The sequence below is a fragment of the Sander lucioperca genome, chromosome 8 (assembly GCF_008315115.2).
Source record: "Sander lucioperca isolate FBNREF2018 chromosome 8, SLUC_FBN_1.2, whole genome shotgun sequence".
Classification (NCBI taxonomy): domain Eukaryota; kingdom Metazoa; phylum Chordata; class Actinopteri; order Perciformes; family Percidae; genus Sander; species Sander lucioperca.
The window spans coordinates 4404297-4427609 of record NC_050180.1 but is presented as its reverse complement, the minus strand read 5'-3'; the positions used below and the strand labels follow the sequence as shown (position 1 = coordinate 4427609).

Genomic DNA, 23313 nt, shown 5'->3' with positions numbered 1-23313 from the left:
ATTTGGAAATGTATGATTGATTTTTTTGTAGTTCATCTAATAAAGCATCTTGTAAATTCTATACACAGTGTAAGCTTGTGACGCACATGATTAACCATTTAATAGCACGGAGGCGAATTTGGCCAGAGGACAGGTCAGGAATTAACTGGTGCGAGATGATTCCACTCATTTCTTATATAAGGCCAGTATTAAGCATTGAATAGCAGCACATTCATAAAGAGGTATGGATTTGAGCCATGAGGTAATAATGTCTTGGGCTATACTGTATGGATGTGGCAAAAAGGCAGGGGGAGTTATTTTTTTATTTTTTTTAGAACATTCCCTGACATTGGACCTGAGAGAGAGAGAAAAAAAATGAACAGAAATAAAAATAAATTATATGAAAATAGAGTCAAATACAATAAGAATTGTGAAATTCTTAATATCCATTTTCGGCAGGGTGAGTTTTAAAAGCCCCCCAAAAAAAGCTGATGTTTAATTTTAAGTCATATGTAGGAGACATTAGTGACTCCAGAGCCAATAACTGCCTAATCTACATGCACAGAGTGGGTGCTAATCTGTTCAGCTTTACGCACAAACCGAGGTAGTAGGATTCACAAAATCTTCCAGTGACATTGGTATGCTTTGGCGTCAATGTCTGAATTTACTATCCTTTTATTATATTGTGTAATTCTTCTGCATTTGAAGTTACGTAAAGTTGCCCTTTGAGGCTGTGCAATTTTCAGAATGTGTGCACTTCTTTGTATAAGCTCTCTTACTGTGTGAACATTCACCTCTTTGTCATCCAGCTGAGGCTCTTAGTCACACAAGCAACGCAGCCATGCAGCTTGCTTATTTCATGCGTGCATACACATCTCTCTCCCTTTTTCACACACACACACACACACACACACACACACACACACACACACACACACACCCTTTCTCCTCTCTGCTGTCTTCCTCTCTCTTCTGCATGTAGACACACGTGCATATGCATTTCCTCTATGTATGGCACACACACACACACACATACACTCAGCCTGCCAGGCTTGGGAGCATCAAGGCCTAATCTAGGTCACAGCATAAACCCAGAGGTATCCTGGTCTCCACAAACACATGCGCTCGTATGCACGCACGTTGTTAAATTTGCAAGCAAAATCACTTCTTCAGGTCCACGGGTATAAAATCCCATTTCGACTCGACTAATTTCCCCTCACCTAACTGTGAAAAGCCTTTGCTTTTCATTTTGACAGCAACAGACTTGCATCCCAAGGAAAAGAAGACTATAAATAAATCCGGTGAATTACATATTTTCCCGAAATCCCCGCCCCATCTTCGTCTCCTTCCTCTCCCTCCCCAACAGCCTCGTTGGTTATGTGACTCTGAGTCTAATGGCTCTCGTGATCGTTACAAGGCCATCGTTTCCTTCATTAAGTGCACTTTAAACAGCCGATCAGTTCATTCAAGAAACACTTTCCCACTGAAGCCTAAATGTATCTGTGTGCGTGTGTGTGTGTGTGTGTGTGTGTGTGTGTGTGCGTGCCTATGTTCAAGAAAGACAAAATGGATGTCCCTGCATGCTGCTACAGTTTAAGTGCATCCTTGCTGCAGAAGCACCATAGGAGGCCTTTGATATGACTTAGCCTGACAGCGTACCATCCAAGATGTGACTGTGTGTCACAGCACAGAAATAGAGGAGCTTATTTCGTTACATCAGTCTCCAGCCTTCTATAAATATTCCAAAACTCTCTGTTCTCCATCTCCCTCTCTTTCTCCTTTTCTTTCCTGCTGCTTTCTCTTTTCTCCCCATCCCTCCCTCCCTCTCCCTTTCTCCCCCCTCTCTCTGTTTGTCCATTCCCCCCCACACACACACACACACACACACACACACACACACACACACACACACACTCTCTGCCTCCCACATCTTCTCTTTTCCCTCTGCTCCTGTCGTATAATGTAGAGGAATGTGTCTCGTCTGTCTAGAAAGAGGCCGTAGTGTTAAGAGGCAACAAAAACACTCATGCGCTGCATATCATTTCTGAGCCTGTTTGTTCGCCCCCCCTCTGTCAGTTCTGCAGGGCTATGTAGTAAGCTGACAGTGATTTTTTTTTATCATGTCACCTCCTCCTTTTTCCCTTACTTTACCAGCTCACAGATTTCCACCAATCAATAGACTTTAACCTTATAGGCCCTTCAGATACCACAACAGCATGGCGGTTAATCACAGCCCGTAATCCCTTCTACTCCCACTCGGATGTTTGATTCAGGAATGGGAACATTTACAAGAATAAAAAAAAGAGGCCAAGCTGATTTTATCTTAAGCAACTGTCGGTTAGACGCCGCTGCTATCGAAATGTGAGCGTGCAGTGCCATCCTCCCTAACCTATCAGTGTGGGAAGTAAGCGTGCCACCTATGAAGTCAGCAGTCCCCAACCCCCACCCGGAACACATGTTCAACATCCTCTGGGCACAGGCTGAGCACAGCACTGAGACACAGCTGAGAATTAAAGAGAGAGAGAGAGAGAGAGAGAGAGAAAGCGGGAGAGCGAGCAGTGAAGTGGAAATATGTGTGAGCATCAGAGAGACAGAAATAGAGCGATAAAGCAGTGAATTAGGCAGAGGCAGAGAGAGGAGGAGGAGAAACAGAGGCTTTCACTGAGGTGCTGATGCTTCGTGCAGACAAGGTTATTTTCTCGTAGCGGAAAGCTCTCTTGTCGTGTGTGGATTTGAGAACCTCATGGATTGGCTCCCCGTCTGAGTCTCAGTGGAATTCATTGCATCTGCATCTGGATCCAAAACAACTGCAGACAGAGGATGCGACCGTGGCTGGATGCTAGGATCCATGTGGGCCTGTGACGACTGCACTCCCCTCTGTGGCTACCTTCTTCCCCATGAGGATGGCTCCTGCGCCGCCGACCCAGATCGTGGAGTCCTGGCTCTTCACTGTGCATTGCTCCTCCGGTGGTCTGTGAATGTGATGCGCACGAGGAATGCTCCACACCTCGGCAGAGACCGCTCAGCCCGCTGCCTCTGCTGACATCTGTCTCCGTGGATACACACAGCCACTGGCCAGGGTAAGGATGCACTGCTCTGAATTGCCTTGACGCTCAAATGTCAAGGCTGATGGATTTTGTGTGTGTGCACGTGCCTGTGTGTTGTATGAATACATTAGAAATCCCTTCCTCTTCCACAGGGTTCAAAACCGTTTCATACAGAGCTGAATGATTTTGGAAAATAATCTTAATTGCGATTTTTTTTCACCAATATTGCGATTGCGATTTAATATGCGATTATTTTTTAAGCTCTTTGTCTTCTGTATTATTCAACAAAGACAAGCAATAAATCATTGTATAGTATGAACAACACAAGATTAGATAGATTAAACAAACTATCTTTCTGTTCTTTCCTGGAGGCCAGGCCTGGATGTGATGATGAAATTAGGTGATGCATGAATTTATATAAATGACATCTTTTATTGAACTACTTAAGTCACAGTAGTATACTGAGCACTGACCAAGCCTGGTGGAAACATTCATATGAAAGTCAGAAACAAATCACACAAACTAAAATGCAGATTGCAGAAATATAAAAAAAAAAATACGTGGCTTTACCACACTTATAGTACAGTAGTATTTAGATTATTATTTACTGTAATAAACATGTAAACATGTGGATTGCACTTTTTAAACACTGTCTTTGAACTTTACAGTTCAGTTAAGTAAAAATATATGGTGTGTATATATATATATATATATATATATATATATATATATATATATATATATATATATTACTGATCTCCAGTCATTAACAAAACAAAAATGCAGAAAATAAAAGGAGAGAAATATCTGCCTGTACCTCTTTGAAAATATGTAGGTAACTCAAAGTTAAATGTAATCACTGTCTGAACATTAATATCTAAATATTAATCGTGATTATCTCTAGTCTGTAACAGCAACACACAACGCAGACTAGTGCAGCGAGTATGACACTACCAGCCACGTGAACCCAGGCTCGGTGGCCGTACTAAGGGGGCATCATGTCTTGGGCGATAAACTTCGTTACTGCTTGAGTAATCGTTCCGTTTTAAAGTACGTTCATATGGAGTTAACGTTACGCTTTCAAACATTTCGGTAAGTGATGCCTGTCGGGTGGTATTTTGCTTACTTGACAAACTGGTGTTCGGCATTTTATGCTACATTAACGGACAGTTCAACCTCTCCATTTTCTAAAATAACATCGTGCACAGCTGTCAGTTTTCAGAAAAGTGTTCGTTTACACGTACCCGTTTATATATGCCGTCAATTCCGTCAAGAGCATGCCAGACCTGTAGGTGGCAGTGTAACGAGAAGCTCAAGCCCACGTTAGCCAATCAGAATCCCGAAAATAGCAACAAATCACTTCCTCTCTCTTCTCTTCCTCACTTCCTCGGCTGCCTAAACCTCCGTTTGTCTCAGTTTACATGCAAACGCGCAAATGAAGATTTCCCAAATCTCCACTCTGGCCGGAGGTTTTAGAAAGAATCGTTTTCAGAGGCGAATTCTCCGTTTGCGTGTAAATGAAGGGCACAAACAAAGGGAAATGGCTCCGTTTTTCAAAATAACCATGTACGTGTAAACAGGGCCTTAGCCATGCAACTGTCGTAGATGACTTGTCTTTTTTTTTTTTTTTTTTTTTTAGTGCTGGTACAGGTTCGTAGTGTTACCCCGTGAGGTAGCAACGTTAGCAAGACAGGTTTTGCACAATACCTGAAGCTACGCATCATCTTCTTTTTCTTCTTTATCTTCAAAATAGTCCCAAACAAGTGACATACTGTTCCTATTTGGGACTAAAGTTTCTGTAGAGCCGGAGGCCATTGTACAACAGGTCAAGGTACGGCGTAGCGTTAGCGTGCCAAGTTGATGTTTTCTCTGCGGAGTGCAGACTGCTTTGCTCTTGCGAGTCACGTGACCAAATCGCAGCCTTTGCGATTAGGAAATCGCGTTTTAACATATGGTGATATTATTGCAAATGCGATTAATCTTTCAGCCCTAGTTTCATAGTGTGTCTGTGATGATGAACTGAAATGCCATATAGTATGCCTGCACTATGCAGAATAGCTCCATTTATAATATATGACCTGAGAGATAACATGGTGAGCAACAAGTAACTGCTCTTCCCCCAAAGTACAGAGGAAAGTAGGCTAGGATGGCACAGGCAGACAGGACCTGAATAAAAAATTCATTAAAGCCCTTTTGGTTTCTGAAAGCATTTGGCTTTATTCTGCTCAGAGGGAAAAATGGACATTAAAAATGTGTTCCTTCACACTGGGAGAGAGAAAGCAATTTCATTCAGCTGGATCCCATCTGAACTAGTCTATATCCTTGATGTTCCACTACCAGGATTGCTCCGCTGTCCAATCTGAGTTTTCTGTTGCACGACTAAAACAACTTTTGAACGTACACGTTCCATCAAAACCAGTGCCTTCCCAGGCTATTTTGCAGAGGCACTGCGGCTTTTCCCAATGCCAGTACCACCCAAGACGATTGTGATGGGTTTAAAGAAATGCCAATAAACCAGAGCACGTTTTCCTCCCATCCCAAAATGCTGTGTGGACTAGCCAGACCCTCCTCTGCAGCACTGTGGAGAAAGGTCTTTGCAAAGCGAGACTACATCTGAACCAGTCTAATAATGACAAATTCAGCCCAGTCACCTCCTCCTCAGTCTGGTCAGTGCAGTTCAGGTAATCCATTTTAAGTTAATCCAGCATCCTTAAAGAACTCAATAAGACACATCACATATGAGCATGTCTACTACCACAAGAAAAAAGTAGCTGTTGTCATTTGACCAGAGATCAGACACTTTGACCAGAGATCAGACAGAGGTCAATAGGTTAGCAAAGAGCACAACTGTCTCATCTCATTTAGAAATTACACACGTCTTATGATGGTGAATGTAGGATGCTGACTTCAGTCCTTTTACTTGCAATTCCATATTTCACGTTTTCCCTTGGATGTTGATTTAGTAGCTTGAGAATTCCAGTGGAGTTATGTAACTAATAAAGGTTGAATATATCACAGTGGATTGTAAATCTGCTGAAGGTAGGTTGTTTTATGTGTAATGTATTGCGCATAAGTAGCGGGTTCACACTTAGGGCCGGGTTATGCTAGAAAAGAAATTAGAAGTGTTTATAGTCGTTCCAAACTGCGACATTCTAAAGGGTGAAAAGCTGTGTCATTGAGAGGGGAGGGACGCGACACCGTATAAATATAGGGATAACAGCACACATTTAAAGGTAGACATTTATCTTATTTTCATTGATATTCGTGTTGCACTTGGTTGTTCATGTGAGATGTGACAGAAGTAGTTGTGTTAAGACTGAAAAAAGAAAGCTAGGTAAGTTAAAATAAGTTGACTTTTGGTTTCACACGGGGCACAAACAGCGGTCACCTGGGTAGTCTGGATTGGCGACGGTTCATTTACCGATATACCGCAATGTTACATGCTGAAAATGGCTTTTAAAGGTTTTAAAGGCAATTTGGATTGTGCAACAAGGCAGGCCTGCTTGGTTGTTTTGGGGAATAATTGTAAAGATTTACAAAGAATGTGTTTAAGGGCATTTACTCTCTTAACTGGGACATTTTGGGACCAATTGGTGGGGATTTGCTATGGACAAAATACATAGGCGATACACTGGTAAGAGCAAATGACGTTTAACTATGTATCCAGCTAAGTTATTTAGCTCATGTTACTGTATTGTGTTAATATTGTACGTGGCGTTTTCTTTTATGGGGTGCAATAAAAATAGTTCCACCAAAACAAGTTCCTTTCCGAAACAATTTTGCAGAGCCACCATTGCTGCGTCTGGAGCTTAGCGCTGCCCAGGACTATTGTAATTGGTTTAAAGAAATGCAAACAACCCCTGACCGTTTTTTCTCCTATCCAGGAGAATATGCTCATATTGCCAGACCTTCCTCCGCAGCGCTGTGGTAATGCGAGACTATCTCCTGGGTGAACGTCCTGTTTGTTCAACCCATCCACACACCCCTACTTCCTACGCGGACTTTGATTAGAAACATATTTGTAATACTTCAAAAACTTTTCCCTCCAAATGTAATTGAGAATGCAGTTTAGTTGTATAGGAACATAATTAAAAAAAAAATAAATAAAAAAAACTGGGCTGCTAGAGAGAGATGTTCAAATCCGGGCTCCTTGCTTACCTCCACACAGCGGGACAATTTTCTTTTTTGTGTGGTTCTAAATATGCCTTCTCCAATCATGTCCTGTCAAACATAGCTCCACTTAGAGAATAATTTTACACAGCATCTCAAGAAGTGGTCTACAAATCATCTAATGAATCGTCCTGTAGTCACCAAAAGATCTGTAGTTAAGAATTTGTGTAAGTGTAGTTCTAATGACAGTAGTAGAAACAGCAGTGGTTCCAGTGGTCACCACTGTAACAGACTGGTAATCACTGGTTCTGTAGCTCAACAGAGAACTCCAGCAGAAAGAGTTAAAAGCAGAAGTCGCTCAACAGAGAGCTGTGAATTACAGTGAAAAACTAGGCCCTGTCCCTCTTGGCAAATAATTACCAAAGAAGAATCTGACTTGTCACATTATTGTAATTGCTCCACTGACAAGACAATCAACTTGAAAAAGAAGGGTTCTCATAATCCTGCCTCTGTTATCACTGCGAGAGCTATATTACTCCATCCAGCCTCACTTATCTCGTCAACATACGAAGATACTGAGGAGTCAATTGCCTCATTGAAGGGGACATCTGACAAGTATCGTAGAAACAGGGCTGACCTGACCTCGATGTAGAAAAAGGCCTTTAAACAGGCGTGAATGTACAGTAGCTCAGGGCAAGGGGATAACCATTGTCTGTTGCTGCATCTATTCCATGTTTGGTGCATTGAAGCAGCTAGTCTAATGCATTCGATTGGGAGGCTGGATGATGGCATTGTGCAGCCGCATAAAAGGGGTCAGTTGTAGCCTTAAGGTTAATAAAAAGGTTTGGATAGGGAGGGCTGTTGCTGGAGTCTCCATACTGGGTTAAAGAGTGGGTAATGAGCTCTTTCAGAAGCCATTGTAGAGAAGTCCTTAGACCTGTATAAATCAATAATTTTGAAATGAGCATAGACTCAAATTACTCTATATGATATCAAAGGGGGACCTTGTAGTTCTGCTTTAATTGCTTTGGTGTTAAGGTATGCAAATATACAGTATGGTCTGAGCTCTTATCAATCTCTTTTTCATAGCTGTTCCAACAAAAAAGCTCAGATAAACCCACTGCCAACACCAAATAGCTTGTAACTAGCTAGTAAAGGAAGTTGAGCATCTTTAAAGATGAACACCAAGATATGTTTCCTAAAAGTTATAATCTCTATAAACAGGCATCTGCATATGAATGCAGAATCTGTAGGCAATGGGACACGGTTTTAGTATTGGAAGCATTCTGGTTTTCATTTGTAGTCCCCGTAGTATTGACCAATCACATTAGAGTCTTGGCCCGGATTTACGCTGGCTACACCGGAACCTCAAAAATATTGGCCGTTGCCCCCAGAGGCTAAATCAGCCGAAGGATTCCGAGATTGGTGGAGACCAAACCAGAACTAGAAGAATTGCTTTTGTACTTAGATTTGTCAGGTGACCAAAAACACTATTCCACTCTTAATATTTGCTCTGTGTCTGCTTGATATGGAAATGATCAATTGTTTGCTAGCACTTTTAGCACGTATGTGTTAGCTGTGTGTTTACTTGATGTTTTTCTGCTCCCAAGTGGGCAAAAACTGCTGAATATATGGCTGATAACCATAACGTTTGTTTCTTAAAATCATACACTGTACATGCGTTCATGTGTTAAAACACAAAAACATTGGTATTTTTCAAGCTGCTCACTGTCACAATGTCATGGCTAACTGGGACACGTTAATACAACAGCCATCGTTAATGGTATTAGTAACACCTGCCTTTGTTGTAAAAACTGTTGTTTTTCAGGCCACTTGAAGAAAGAAAAGCTACACAACAAGCTGATAGATACTAGCCTGTGCATTGTTATTGCTAATATGTTGGCAAAAAGTTGCTACATCCAACAAACACGAACACACATTTAATTTTTTTGGAGTTGGATCTCTGTATGTCCAACTTTCCCTCTCCTTTTAGGTCGGTTTTGAGTTTAGCTCTTCACCTAATTAGAAAAATATCTCTTTAGCTGATATGCCACACCATCTTCACCAGTTAGTCAGTTGGTTCTGGGCAAGTAGTGGGTGCCATGTCATTTCTGCAACGCTCCATTGTTCCGACTTCTCAATAACCCGAAAAATTCCCTTTGGTCCTACAGCCCACTAGTCCAACGTCCACCAGCGATATTACGAATCCCACTATGGCCACGCCAAGACCCGCCCTTCAATAGCATTTATTGGCCAGGCGTTGATGCATACGCAAGGTAACGTAACCCCATTTGTACAGGTCCTATCCCCTGACCAATCGGCTATCCTAACCTTAACCACTCGAGGTCAAATGCCTAACCCCAACCAATCGAGCTGCTTCGTAGGGCGGGTCTTGGCGTGGCCATAGTGGGATTAGTAATTTCGCCACCAGCGGGACGTCGGACCAGTGGGCTGTAGGGCCAAAGGGAGTTTTTTGGGTTATTGAGAGGTCGGAACAATGGAGCGGAGAAATGGGCAGTCCCCCAAGTAGTGTGCAATGGGTAATACTGTAAGAGCTTTGTTGGCTGTAAATGGCTGCCTGTTTGATACTAACTCAGACTGAACCATTCAGTATATCTGTGGGCTTTAAAACCAAAACAATGGGTTAAAAAAGGCTAAAAAAGTCAGTAGAGCTGCAAAGTTGGATGATTTAATATGTGCGTTTTTCAATGTGATGGACCACGTTCACATAATGGTGTCCTTAGATTGTTAGTTTAAATACATCTGATTAATGCAACTTCAAATGTTCTTTGCATATTTGATTTATTCAGTTTATATAAATTAAAGTAAAAAAATGCTGTTTTAGTAGGCTTGCCAAAACGACGAGAGAATAATTGATGAAATATGAAGTGTTGCTATTCTGTGGCATCAAAAAAGACCAGCACAAAAACTATTCTACTGATAAAGCTACTTTAAAACTATCAATATTAGTACTGACTGCCTCTATCATATGGGTTCAAGTCTAGTTCGAGTGTTCAGCATGGTGGGGCTGAGAAAGAGCTGAATCATTCCCTGAATAAATAAAAAAAATCTGTAATAAATAGCTCTTCATCAAAGATTGAACTTGATTGTTCATAAAGATTTGCTGCTGATCCAGATTAGAGACTGCGAACGACAGAATGGTAACAGCATTACAGTGAGTTAGAACCTTTCCAACATCAAGGACGCATAAAAAAAAATAGCCTTGTGCTAAAAATATCTCATCTCAAGGACTATTTATGGAGTCCTAATGAAAGGAGAGTGCTAATGAAAGGAGAAAGGGATGCATACATTTTACATGTTTACCAGATAAATTAAAACCCTTTTAAATACTGGACTGAATTAGATGGGTATGTTCGTGGCACAATTAGTTTGTTTATTATGTAGTTATTTTGTTTTGGACATTTTAGTATTACTCCATCAGCTACAAGCTACAGGGATGTAGGTATTTTTTAAGGAACACTGTGACTTGGACCAGTCTATCACCTCACTGGTTGCTCATATTAGTAATTTCAGCTATAGTATTATTGGAAGAAGTTTTTTTTTATTGTTATTTTATCTGTGCATGTTCTGGGTTAGCAAATCTGTCTTTTAGGAATTCTGAGTATTCTTGGCTTTTAAATATGACAGATATGTTATTACAGATATGTGTGTTGTTTTTATGCTGCACATACTCTGGTATTGAACCTGTCCTTTCAGTCATGCTAACGGCGTGGCTCTAGGGATTGCAATGTTGTTCTGTCTGTAAATCCACCACTTTGGTCCAGACTAACATATCTACTATTGGATGGATTGCTAAGAAGTGTTATACAGACATTCATGGTCCCCAGAGGATGACGCCCACTGACTTTTGTGATCTCTTGATCTTTCCTCTTGCCACAATGAGATCGACATTTGTAAGATTAAAAAAAATATAAAAGTATTGGATGGACTGTCATGAAATTTGCTATAGATATTCAAGGTCCCTAGAGGATGACTAATGATTATCTCAACATCTACGTTATGGATTGGCATCAAATGTTGGTCTTGGTTCCCTGTTAAAGGACAATTCCGGCGCAAAACGAACCTAGGGGTTGATAACAGATGTGTACCCACTCGATCGTTCTCTGGGACATGTTTTCATGCTAATCGAATGTGTTTGTAGCTTGAAACAAGCTAGCACGGACCGCTGATTAACGCTAGTATTCGGGGCAAAATATCACCACACTTCAACGGTAGCATAATGAGGGTCCCTAAATGTTAACCGAAGCATTGAGAACATTGTAAGTGTACAGACAGTTTATTAAAAAGATAGTTTAGAAAGACAGTAGCTCCCAAGACGGCGGCCGCCTGTATACGAGAATGCGACTGTTTTTCTAATCTATCTTTTTAATAAACTGTCTGTACACTTACAAAGTTCTCAATGCTTCGGTTAACATTTAGGGACCCTCATTATGTTACCGTTGAAGTGTGGTGATATTTTGCCCCGAATACTAGCATTGTAAGCTAATCAGCGGTCCGCACTAGCTTGTTTCAAGCTACAAACACATTTGATTAGCATGAAAACATGTCCCAGAGAACGATCGAGTGGGTACACATCTGTTATTAACCCCTAGGTTCATTTTGCGCTGGAATTGTCCTTAAATGAATCCCTCTAACTTTGGTTATCCCCTGACTTTAGTGCTCTGGGACTAGCCGACTCGTTTATGGTTTACCTTTACTAACGTTACCATTTTGCCGGTGATTATAACTTATGCTGAGCTCCTCAGCCAAAGTGCCTTATTTAGCTTTAACTTCAGCCACTGATGGTTGCATTTTCTTTATGCTAAGATAATATTAGCAAGACTATTACTGTCATAACCACGACGTGTTTAAACAATTTGATTTTGGATTTGTTTTTGGAACATGAGACTAATTTAATTAGACAAGGGTGTAGACATTTAGCTAAAATGGACCTACGTTACTTATGAGAAGCCAAATTATGTCGCTTCAGAAGGCAACAAACGCCAAGCTCACTGAAAATGACAGAAGCTGAATTGAAATGACCATGTGATAGATTTTAGTGGTTGGGAAGTTAATTTATAAGCGTCATATCAAAGCCATATTCTTTTAATTGACCAAACAGCAGATGCAATAGTTATAAAGAGCAAAAAACACCTTTTAATTGAGACGTTCTGTTTATGTCATGACCAAGTTGTGTGAGTAACTGCAAGGTGGGTGGCAAAGTTTCTGATAATGTGCACTCTCTAGACTTTTTTTTTACTTCCCTGAACTGATGTCCCCCTTGTGGGTGAGTTTTTCCATATATCCTAATGCTAAAATTGACTGTAAATCCACATTTTGAAGCTAATATTTAGACCATTTTCTTCCCAGGGGCATGCCCCTGGACCAGCCACATTTTTGTCACCTTTTTTCACCCCTGATGAGTTTGCATCCCTAATTTATCTTTTAAATGCCATACACATGTACTGTACAGCGGGGGGACCACAATGGAAAGAAAACCTAGATTTTTGTTTTTAACCAAGTGCTACAATTTACAATTTTCTGTCATTGACAATGACATTTTTATATTTAAAGTAAGAGAATTACAAATGTACAGGCCAATTGTTTTCAAGTTGGCACAGATAAGGAGCTATATTTCATAAACACTGCACACTTCCAACTACCACTTTAGTATCACTGCATTAGACCAAAAACAGTCCATGACCATAAAAAAAGGAAAATCTAATAATTACAAAAGTAAATCTAAAAAGTAATACATTCAAATTGTAGAAGCCTGCTGTATATGAGAGGTAGTAGAGCATAGAACTAAACGGTACAGAAAGACAGAAATCCATGAAATAATATAGGTTTCATATCTACACAACATACTGATGGTTCTCTGGCTGCACTAATGGAAACCTATTTAAGTGAAGGATAAAAACTATAACAGAAGTAATGTAATGCACAGATGGATGTTTAAAAGTGTACATATACAGTTCCCTGTTAAAGCTACATTTCCTGCACTACTCATTTCCCAGTGTGAATTGTATTGTACAGTCATAAGACTGGCTCGCCAGTATATCAGCAGGATGTGATTTGGGGGAGAAGTATGTATTCATTAAATACCCAGGGGGGCAAAATCTCAGCGAGGCCCTGTCCTAATTCATTCCAACATCAATGCCAGAGGCTGAACTGCTGCCTTGATTACACCAATTTACCCCTCTCACCCAACCCAAAAGGAAGACGTGTAATTACACTATTTACTCTGGAGTGCTTTCCTCTCTGAAAGGTCCCCAAGTACACACACTCTAGCTTTGTTCGGTGTTGGAGTCATTGTGATTGAAAAGTGCAATAAATGTCAACCTGTTGTCTCTGTTACACTGACGTAGAGAAACATGAACAGTTCTCATAGTGCATTATGATATGTAAGGGCTCTAATGTGGACTGAATAATGTCATGTAAGGGAAGGGCTGTGGTCAGGATAACAGTTCATGGTAACAATGATTCATATCATATTTGTTTAGACTGTAGACAACAATGCAAATATAAAGCTATAAGCTAAATTGCTTTGCAGGAGACTTGAAGGATCAGTGTGTAGGATTTAAAGGGATCTATTGGAAGAAATGGAACATAATATTCATATGTTTTCAATAGTGTATGAAACAAAGAGTCGTTGTGTTCCATTATCTAAGAATGAGCCCTTAACGTTTGTTTGTTACCTGAAGGCCACCGTAGGTTCCACTTAACGCTTGGAAAGGAAAGGGCCAGCGGAGGGGTATTCATTTGGTTGCAAACCTCCCCCGCTAGATGCTGCTAAATCCAACACAAAGCAGTTTAGAGTATTTGAATTTGTTAAGTGGATAATATTGCTGGACTGGATTGCAAAGTGCCCCTCTCTTTATCACTTATTTAGAATGTCTAAATATAGAGAATATAGAATAGAATATAGTGCCTCTGAGAGCTCAATGCACGGCTACTAACAGGAAGAAAACACAAGCCAATTAAGACAAGGTTTTCGCCGCTTTGACTACACGTACGTCACATTTAACGCTGCATATGAATACAACAGCAACATTTTATAGAGGTCGGCTTATCTGTCGCTGCTGTCTTTCTATGAATGAGATGAGAAGATGGATATCTAGCTCATGTCTTGTGTTAGCCTAGCTTAGCATAAAGACTGCAGGCAGGGGGGAAAGGAAATAAACCAACACCTCTAAAGCTCAACTACCGGTGTTTGCTGTGCAGTGTATCTGGCAACATGCACCATAACCATGGGGTTATGGTGCATGTTGCCAGATACAGTTTTTTGGTATAGGTCTCTGTACACATACAATGGTACAACAGCACCAAACCCATAGGTCTCTGAAGAGCCAAACTGAAGCTCAAAGTGGGCAGCTCCGATAAATCCGCCTTAAGTCATGGCTTACTAGGACTCTTGAATAGAACAGAGCCATTGTTAATGTTATTAGTAACCCCTGTGCTTTTCCTGCTATGAAGTCAAGCTAAGTCAAAAAGGTCTGCTGTAAAGAAGTTTTAGAAGAGAATGTTTAGATTCCCATGAACACCTCTGATATTTGCTTGTAGTTTCGGTATTTGCAAGATTGTTTTCTTCATTTTATTTGTCTGTTTGCTTGAGCTTTTGTTGGCAGAAAGCAGTTTCGTCATCTAAATAGAGATGTCAAAAGTAGGTTGTACTTAATTTTGAGGTACTTTCCATTTTATGCTACTTTGGACTTGTACTCAACTACATTCAGGGAAATATACTTTTTACTCCACTACATTTATTTGACAGCTAACATGAATTGTTACACACACACACACACACACACACACACACACACATATATATATATATATATATATATATATATATATATATGTATACTGTATATGCACATTATTTCATGCTGTAGTATTTATAAACTGTGATTTTCTTATCTGAATATTCCATGGATCACTGCCTAAATCCTTTACTTGTATATCTCTACTGTGAGGGACAGTCTTTATTTCCCTCCCCAGTTGAGATGCGTGAATGAATGAAACGGTGTACTGTTTACTGCATAGTGAAAACAAAACTGACCTCTGTTGGTAAAGTATCAATACCAACAGTATTATTATAAATTAGTACACTGTTGAGATCTTGTCCAGAGAACTGCTTGTCACTGTGTCAAAATAGAGAGCCTTCAGTGTCATGGGCCCATAATGCCGTGCGTTTACAGTAGCCTGTTGTAGCATTGTGTGTGCAGTGTGAATGTGTACTTGACGCTCTCATACATCCCCAGGGACACATAGAAGAGGTTGATCTATAGAAACAACATCACCATGACCCTGAGGAAGGCTGTTTGTGACGCAGCGCGTGGGTTGTTAGCTCTATTTTAACACGTACTAGTAATTTCATCATGAAACAGCCATCTAAATAAAGGCTTTTTGGGCCTTGAAACGTACATTTTTAACAACATGGGTATATTTCCAAGGTTTCATTTCTTATTTTTCATTTGAGGAATGAGACAGTACAATTCATGATTCACAGTACAAAATCAACAATGGATGATTTGATTACAAATCATTTTCTAACCTAGAAAATACATATTTTAAGAAAACCGTTTGTCGGTTTACATATCCATTGCTGTTACATTTGTATATTTTTTAGCTAAGATTTGTTTGACAAATTAGAAATTGGAATTTTTTGGATCCCTTTTTTTAAACAAAAAGGGATCCAAAAAATCTGTCTGAGGAGTGACGCATTTGTCCTTCCAAAATAGATTTGTAAAGACAATGTCACATGACTCATTTATGACTCAGCTGACTAAACCAACATCTCTGACTTGAGGTGTAATCTGTCTGGCAGGCAGGTGCATTTTCTCCTGATTTCTCTCTGGCTGTAAGGAAAACAGACACATAGGAACATCAGGAGGCAAAGCTACTTAGGAAAATGAATGAAGAACTCCATCTACTGGCTAACTATTGAGAAACATGCTTAAAAAGTTGTAATTTTTCTTATGTAAAAAAAGAAAAAGAAAAAAGAAGAACATTTAAAGAGTGTTTAAAAGTGTTGTGAGTCCAGACAGAAATGCATGTGGTCATATAGGGCCACCAGATGCAAAGCTTGTATCTCTAAAGAATTCCACATTTAGAAGTGTAACCACACTATATGGGAAACATACGTTCAGCATTGTCAAGGTTGGTGCAGGTTTGGACCTGAAAGCAGGCAGCACAGCAAAGGGCAGGACACAGGAACCGAAGAGCAAATTATACACAAAACAGGTGTACAAGGGAAAGACATGCAGGGCTACAGGTAAACATCAAGGGAACACACAGGGCAAGCACAGAAAACTCAAAATAAGAATGAAACGAGGAATGTGAACAGAAAACCCCAAATCCTCAAGAAATATATATGACACTGGACTAAAGACAACTACAGACATACTGTCACACTGACACAAAAAGTCTGAAGACCAATGGCCACACATCAGGACCGTGACAACAATAACTTTTGGCCAATTTCAATTTGAGACTATACTTTGTGGTGTGAGCAGAACGAGATGGCTCTTTTTTGTCAAAATAAGGTAAAAAAGTGGCCTTTTTTCACAGCAGACATTTTTTAAATGTCATGGCAGGTATAATGCCATCTGTATCATATTTTATACACGACTTTCTGCGACCTCTATGTCATCCACATGATCAATACTTTCCTCATAAACCTTTTGTATGGATCTGATACATGATATCTGCCCCCTGGTGGACTGTCCATGTACTGCACGCAGTAGAGCTCCTTTGATCACAAAATCAAAAATGGCTTCCCTTGTTCACCGACCTGCAGATGTTTTGTTTTCCATAAAAATGTTGCTAATTTTGAAAAAGTTACGGAAAGAATAACATTTATATTGTTACTAGTACTTCAATATGAATATTTATTGGATTGAAGCAACTTCTAATTATATTTTGTATCTTATTTTATAGTAAAATCGTGTTGAAAATGTAGCCTATGTATCAAATGTGATACTGAGCTGCTGGTCCGCCAGCGAACTCGGCCATTTTTATCCATTTTCATATTCATTTTTTTAAGCTAGCGCCAAGGTAGTGCTATGCCGTAAAACTACGATGTAAAGAATCCAATAACCACGCCATGCCAGTTTGCCGGGAAGGGAGCTAAATAATGCTAAAGCTAAATATTAAGGGGGAACTACTGGCATGGACATTTTCAAAGGGATCCCACGAGTCTCCCCTTTACTAGTCTATATCCACGACGTTTCATCAAAGATCCTCTATACTAAAGATAGCGCATTTCAAGCAGCGCCAATGGTATGAAACAGTCCACACTTCCTGTCTCCTAAAGGGGCGTGGCAACATTTGAACATGTAGTGAACGTCATGTGGATGGATGGAAAGTTATATTTGAATAATTTATTAATATGTTCTTTTGCTAACGTTAGATATTTACAGAGCTAAAAGACATATTTATCACAGAGATTAGTTTTGTTAGGGTGTTCACGAACGTTAGCTGACGTTAGCTTCTCTGTGTTGCCAGATCTCGCGAGACATTGGTCCTGAGACAGAAACAGGTCTCAAACTAAGTTAATTTTCTCCTGATGTGTCCGTCTGAAAAATGTCAGAATGTTCTGGAGATACTTGGCCTGTAAGAAATGTGTCCAATATTTACTTTGGTGACTATGGGTAATAATCGCTCATAATCTGTGTTCACGTTAACTTCTCCCATTGGAATCAATCCACTCGGACCTGCCGCTAGTCTCCTAAAGAGGCGTGGCCGTGGCGGAGCCCATGTGACACATACAGGAAACTACGAGTTGGGGGCGTCTCGGTTCTAAACCGTCTCTGGTTTCATTTATTTGTGTTGGCGTTCTAAACTCCGGTGGATTTCTGAGGACTATGGTTAACTGCTCCTCAGATCTCTGCAGGGTAAATCCAGACAGCTAGCTAGACTATCTGTCCAATCTGAGTTTTGTTGCACGACTAAAACAACTTTTGAACATACACATAAACAACAACAACAACAAAACAAGTTCCTTCCCGAGGCTTTTTTTGCAGCGGCACTGGGGCTCCGTCCGGCACTTAGCACCACCTAAGACGATTGTGATTGGTTTAAAGAAATGCCAATAAACCAGAGCACGTTTTTCTCCCATCCCAGAATGCTGTGTGGACTAGCCAGACCCTCTTCCACAGCGCTGTAGAAATATGCCGTTTGGGGCAAAAAAAACATGCAGGTTTTCTCATGCAGTACAAATGTGTTATTTTCTCCTATTCTAAAAATTGTGTATTTGAATGTTTCAGCACACTGACATCCCTAAATAGTCTTGGAGTTACATAAATTGGGTATGACGTGAAAGCTGAGACTCTTGTGGATTCAATGAGCCCAATTGTATTCATGCATGATGATGTGAATCCATTTTCTGAAATTTGACCTCACTGGATAACATGACCTGTTGTGACCACTAAAACTACAAACTAGACACCTTGGGCATTTACAGGATGTGCTTTGATCTTATTTGTTTTTGTGGATTTTCAGATAGCAAAAAAGTACATTGTCAGATCAGATGCCCTTAAGGCGCTGACACACCAAGCCGATAATCGGCCGTTGGACAGTCTGGCGAGGTCAGTGACTGGAGTCTGTTCGGTGTGTTCCGTGCCGTCGTCCGTCCGAGGGGCTGTCAGCCTTCATTTTGGCCGATTTGACATGTATAATTGGCGGGGCGGGCACTGCTGGCAGTCAGACTCAAATGACCAATGTGATTGGTAGAGTGCTAACCCGGGAACAGGGAGCGGAATGAACGTGATTAGAGTCTCTCAAAATCTGACGAAAATCTTTTAAACGGACCTTTGTCGATCTGAAATGAAGACAGATTCAGCAACTGTATGGCCTATTTCTCTCTTAAAATGTTTTCAGAAACACGTTTCGGTGAACTATTTTAGTACAGTATGAGATCGTATTCTGAACAAGCCGCCATGACAGTCTGGCTTTGAATTTCCGGAGAAACCAGACCCACGTGACGCGTTCGTCCAATCAGCTGCCGGTTTTAATTTTTTGGGCGACAATACAGATTAGCGCCGCCTGCTGTTATGGAGACGTATTACGTCTCGTCACTTTGGTGTGTTCTGAGGCACTTTTTTGACCAACTCGGGGAGACTGATCAGTCACACTGCCTTTTCTGCCGAGGGTCGGCCGTCTGGTCGGTGTGTCTGCAGCTTTAGAATGAGTATGGATGGCAATAGGGCTGAAACGATTCCTCGATTAACTCGAATAATTCGATTACAAAAAATGCTTGATGCAAAATGATTTGCCTCGAAGCTTCGTTAAATCAATGTTACCAACGTTGTATTGTTGACGGACGGTGTTTCCACACGGATCATTATTATTGTCGCACACCAAACGCTGCTAAGTCTGAGGGCGACACATGCCAGAGCGTAAATAGCGAGAGGCTAAGAGAAGAGACAGGCTGGAGAAAACGACAGAAAGTGTCCAAAGTTTGGAATCAGTTCAAACGTAATTAAAACAAGAACTCTGTACAGTGTCTACTGAAACCCCGAACTAGCTTACCACAATAATAGCACAACGTCAATGCTTCAGCATCTCAACAGAAAACATTTCTCATCCATTCCACGAAGGACCCGACAAAAGTAAATCACGGAGTCGTATGGACGATGAAACTACACCAAACACAACAACTAGCAAAAACAAAGACAAGAAAATACGTAGTGGTGACCACAATTTGATCTAAAGAGCCGACTTGTTGACTATCCCGTCGGAGAAACAGCTAATCAACGATCTACTAGCATAAGTGTAACAGAGCTCAATCTATTTTAATTTATATATTATATATAAATTAAAATAGATTGAGTATAATTAATATTTACATATACATATATTTACATATAGGCCTATATACAGATCAGTCTCAGGATGAAACTTGTAGTTCTGAACGTTAAGTTGCACAACTTAAGGTCATGTTTATGTATGTTTAATGTATGCCTTAGTGTGAGGCCATTTCAGAAAATGTTTTCTTTAAACATTTTACAATGTAATATGGCACTTAAATGCACTTCATATGTTTAGTTTTTTGAGAGATGATATTGTAAGCACTGTAGGCAACAAAAATGTAGCCTTTTCCGAAAATGTAACCAAACTATTGTTTATTATTGCTCTTCAATAAAACAAAAGTATTTCTTATCCGATTACTCGATTCATCGATGGAATAATCGGTAGAATAGTCGATTACTAAAATAATCGTTAGCTGCAGCCCTAGATGGCAATTCAAGTGACATGGTGCAGTTAGGGGGAGATGATGAATGAACAGACTCTTAATGCAATTCATCATTTATGTATTTGTTTCTTAAGAAAATGACATGTTTTGTGATCAATGAATTACCATAAATGACTAACGTATCAAATATGATACAAAAAGATATCATATGCAAAGAGAATCAAAATGTGTTTTTTTTAATTTTGCGAAAAGGTTGAATTTTCTGGCTAGTATTTGATAGCTCAGGCTATACAGAGCTAATGACGTTATTGACTGCATTCCATGAAGTGCCCCAGTAAGCCATGACATTGATCCCAAATGCACAATAACCCTGCAAGTGCAGATTATTATTATTTACCTGGGATTTTCCTGCTATGCCAAGTCAGAATTGTCTGCTGTGAAAAAGGCCTATTCATGTGCTGGAAAACTGTAGTCCAAATGTAACCAAAATTCTAAACACAAGATTTAAACCTGCTATCACTCCCAAATTGATTGACAGGTGTTTTCATACAGGGACCTACCCTAATCATTTGTTTAGCACTCATTGGTATTTGGTTACTTTGGTCCTGCTCTTTGGAACAAACTGCCTCATGACCTGAGGTCTGTCCACATTCAGAGGCAAACTGAAATGTTTCTTTTTTAGTGTTATGATTAATATTAGTAGTATATTAGCAGTATGCGTGTGTGTTTCCGTGTCAGTTCTGGCCCTTTTAACCCAAAGGAGACGGACCAGGGCCAGCAGTTATGTTAGAGTTGTGCGTTAAATTACAGATGAATTAGAGATGATTGATAACACTCTCATGCCTGTACATCAAAAATGAAGCTAGAGCTTGCAGGTATTTAGCTTAGCTTAGCATAAAAAGTGGAAGCAGGTGGAAACAGCTGGCCTGACTCTTCACAAAATCCTCCCAGCAGCACCTCCAAATTTCGCAAATTAGCATGTTAAATTGTGTGTCTTTAATCCTTAATCATTTGAAACAATCTGCATGTGAACCATAGGGTGTGATTTTTAGTTACCCAACGAGATCAAATCAAGCAGTGCAGGAGTGGTTGTGCTACATATAACATGTAACAAGGCCTTTACAACTGTAATTGTAAATAAATGTACACCTAAATATATCATATATGTCAAATATGTCATTTTAATCCAAATAATTGAGTGTCCTCTATAATTCCCTTCTTGTTGAACTGATCTAACCTCAATTTCAAGCAGTTTCTGCCACCTGCTGGTGTAAACCTACTTCTGCAAAGCCCAACATCCCCAAGTCTCTGCAGTCTGAACATCAATCAATCACTTCATTGGCTACAGGTACAATGTAAAAAAATAACTTTTTATTAAACGTATAGTATTTAAAGCACTTTTTAAACATATTTAAATGCAATGGTATGGGCAGAAAACAAAAAATAAAGTAACAATAAAGTGTAGCAGATGCTTGGGCTTAATGTCTTTGTCACTGTGCATCTATGCTTTTCTCCATCTGACCAGTTTAGAGAGCTTGTTCTTCTTCTCCTCTTCCTTAGTTTTCTCAGGCTGTGCTGCTGTAGTCTCAGTCTCTGCATAGAAGAGCTTGTCCCTGGCTTGAGCTTGAAGCAGCATGTATACATCGCCCGTTGCTGGTGGTTGCCATGGTAACGCTAGTAGCTCAGTCACAGAGAACGAGACGTCATGACCCGATCAGGCAGAAAAACGTGTTGGTGTTTCCAGAGGTCTCCGTTTGCGGCCGTTGAGACTGCAACACAACCCTCCAGATTCCAAACCAAAACGGGCTCTGAGGTGTTTTGTCTCCGGTTTAGGGGCTCTGAAACGCCAGAGCAGGGGGAATGAGAGGGGGAAACGTAGCAAAAGATATTCGTTTTTAAACCAAAATGTAGCAATGTAAATGTAGCCTAAGTAAAAGTAGAAAAATTATTGGGATTATGATTTTTCCCATAATGGAGTAACCCTACCCCACAGTGTAGAAATACTTTGATTCAAAAAGGTCCTTCAAAATGTTACTTAAGTACAAAAGCATTGGCATCCCAATATACTTAAAGTACCAACAGTAAAAGTAAGCCTTCTCATTGCGCAGAATGGCCCAATTCAAAATGAAGTCTATAATATTATTGGAATTATAATTTTTGATGCATTAAATGTGCTGATCACTTTAATGTTGCAGCTGGTAAAGGTGGAGCTCATTTTAATTAGGCTACTAACTAAATCTATAATAATACATCATGTATTAGTTGATTGTATGTTGTATAAATCTAAATCTGCAAAGTAATTCAAGTCATAAAATAAATGTAGGGGAGTAGAAAGTACGATACTTGCCTCAAAAATGTAGTGTAGAAGTATGGCATAAAATGGAAATACTCAAGTAAAGGTACCTGAAATTGTACCTGAGCACAGTACTGTACTTGAGTAAATGTATTTAGTTACTTGTTTCCACCACTGCCTGTTGTGATTGGTATTGTGATAATGTTGTTTCGAGCATTGTAATGATGCAAAAGAGAAAAGGAGCCCCTGGTATACCTGCCGGACACAGGACAGGTTGAGCATGTTGAACTGTGCAGTGACTCTGGCAGTAATCTGCAAACATCACTAGATGGCAGTGCTGATTCAAAGTTCACATGCTTACGGTCCCTCAAAATGTTGTCAATTTTGGTACTTTCTATGTTTTTCTTTTTTTATGATTGAATGGTTTCCTTGACTTTGCATGTAGAGAATGAAATTACTGAATTCCTTTTTATCCGCTTAAGTGGAGACCTATTATTATTCACTGTGTTGATGCTTCTGGGTTAAAGGACAGGCAAACAAGAGAAATCAGATTCTCTAAGTAATAATGTATACTTAATTAATCCCGCAAGGGAAAATTACAATGTTTTCACTCTGTTGTTATTACGAACATTACACACAGGCCTGAATTACACACACATGCTCAGTACCTACACATGCACTCTGGGACA

At 40.0% G+C, this 23313-nt stretch overlaps 1 protein-coding gene across 7 annotated transcripts in view; it reads left to right on the top strand.

Moving 5' to 3' along the window:
- The first annotated feature begins 2318 nt into the window (after positions 1-2318).
- The window catches only part of LOC116043209 (nck-associated protein 5-like), a 100566-nt gene continuing 79571 nt past the window's right edge, over positions 2319-23313 (top strand). For 5 of the 7 annotated variants that reach the window (XM_036004040.1, XM_031289777.2, XM_036004039.1 and 2 more), the window contains exon 1: positions 2320-3059. The gene's annotated coding sequence lies outside the window, so the exon portion shown is untranslated. Of the gene's footprint in view, positions 3060-23313 lie in introns of all 7 variants that reach the window. The other 2 variants (XM_031289774.2, XM_036004038.1) reach the window with 1 other exon arrangement.